Raw genomic sequence first — 2500 nt, 5'->3', positions numbered from 1 at the left:
CACCTGCATGCAAACTTTGCGAATGCTTTTGATCTTATGAGTTGCCAACCCAGTAATGCTTCAGATACATGTAGTGACATCGAAACCTCAAAACACATTCAATAACAAGTTGTCAGAGAAAAAATTAAAATCAAAAACAAACATCTTCTTGAGCATTGGGACCCACATGGAATAGCCCTCGGATATGTGTATTATACTGATGACTGGATTCCATCTACTTAATATACAATCATCTTTTTAGGATAATACCACCTACGCCAGTCGGCAGATAATGCTAGAGTGAACTTCTTGCTATACAGCTGAAAATATTAATTTTGTGGAATGCCCCTTTCAGGGATGTTTCCTAGTTGTCTATGCTCTAAAGATTTTGTTCAAACTCATCAAGTACAATGTAGCATGCATGTGTGAAATGTCTCAAGTTTAGATCAGTTTTGCAATATGCACTGTGTTGTCTGAACTGATCCTTGTAAAATTTTTGTAGTTTCTTGTCAATTGTTAAATATGGAAAAAAAAGGATTTACTTTCTGAAAAAAAAAATAACATTAATGACGTCTCTTGATCAGGTTAGGATCTGATGAATTTTTATTTTAAAAGGCAAGCAAATCAAGGGGCAAATTAATTTTCTCTGAGCTGTTTAACGTCATTAAGTGGGCTTTCCAGGATGAAGCACTTTTTTGCCTGCTCTCTGTGTATCATACAGTGTATAATCTTTTCACCGATTTATCTCAGTTTCTGTTGGGGCCGGCTTTCATCGCTCATCTATAAATTTAACAAAAGATGCTGTGTGAAGAGCGAAAGATGTATTTTGCTTTCATGCTAATTATAAATTCGTATTAAAATTTGGAGAAACGTGGAGCTCAATTTGCCTAAGTTCTTGCATCTTTGCATACTCCATTTTAATTAATTAATATCGCTTTCAGCATGCTTGCCAAAATATCTTTTGTAAGCGTGTCACCATTCACCACCCGGTCTATAATTCACCAGTTGTCTTCCTTTGTTGTTCAGAGTATTATAGAGAGTATCTGGAACGTCATAAGGTTTTTCAATGTCTCTTTACCAACACAGACAAAGAGGCATTGTCCTGTATCGCAACCACTCGGCGAACTAGTCTCCACCGATAAGTTCGAAGCTCTCACCAATTCCACCGGCCGAACATCGCCAAAACAGGGTTTAAGGGAATTTCTGGTCCTCCCAGAAAACCAACAACTTGCAAAAACCGTTCGAGAAACTTGCAACAAAAGCCAACACTGTCAAAAAAGTAAGCATTGCAGCGCTCGTTACCTCCATTCACCGTATAGTCACACGAAAGGTGCATTTACCGCGCGAAAACAATTTTTACACAATTTGTACACCACTTCAATTTTCAAAAATTGTGACAAAATCCTTATCTTTCAAACAGCGACCTTATTTTTTTGATTTAATCAACGGCTGTCATTTTCCGGCGAACAAATAGTCTCTTTGAATGAGCGCGCCCTTGGGCCTGCGTTTCGTGCCGCGGAACAGTGACTTGCGCAGTCGTTTTTCAGCTCTGCCACTTCAGCCCGCTATATGGTCACCTGCTACTGGTCAGCGGATACCTTGTTTTGACAGGTGTCAATTGACCATAACATTGATGTCCAATATCAAAGATGTATGCTGTAAACTAGTTACAGTGTCAAATGGAGTATTGCCTCCTGGATGAGCTCCAAACTTGAGCCCGTAATATGGTTACGTGTACTGGTCACATTAGCATACATGAAGAGGCGGACGGACGTACGGACGGAAAATGACGTTATGGCTATTTTACCAAATTTTCTCCCATCGATGGGTTACCAGTATCTTCTTAGCTATGGTGCTCCGCGCGCGCGGAGCTCCGCTAAAAAATTTTACGTTATGGGCACTAACTGCAATGTTATGATACCATATGAAACACCAATAAATGCTTAGGCCATCCCCCTTTTTTTTTTCGTTTACCGTCGAATGCGTTTCCTGATATCGGGTCGGTAGGATTGAAAAAAAAAAGCCTAAAAAAAAGTCATAAGCATTCTCGGAATCGGAGCCCTGGTACCCTAGCATAATAGCTGTGGAGCCAGAAAAACAACAAGACATGAACCCCAAATCAATATGGCGGAAAAGTTGGTGAAAGTTGTTGCAAAATTAAGACAGCGTAGGGAAAAGGATCAACCACCGAAACTCCTATGCTACATAAGATGGCTTAAAAACGTCGTTAGCTTTTTTTTTCTTTTTTTTTTTTTTTTTTAAAGGCCAAAAATTTGGGTCGGTCGGACGACGCGAAACGGAGAAAAAAAAGGGGATGGCCTTAACCAGATGCACTCATGAATGTGACGTATAGGTTACCATGGAAACAAATGAGCCACCGAAAAACACGCTATATATTATCTTTAAACGGGTATATCTCAAAAACGAACTCGGTTATAACCATTTTTTATTGCTGGGGAGTAATTGGCACGTTAAGACAAAACTCATTGCAAAGTTTAAGAAAATAGGCCATTTCCGAGAT

Source organism: Montipora capricornis, chromosome 12 (assembly GCF_036669925.1).
Source record: "Montipora capricornis isolate CH-2021 chromosome 12, ASM3666992v2, whole genome shotgun sequence".
In the NCBI taxonomy this organism is placed as follows: Eukaryota; Metazoa; Cnidaria; class Anthozoa; order Scleractinia; family Acroporidae; genus Montipora; species Montipora capricornis.
Note: the sequence above shows the minus strand (reverse complement) of the source record.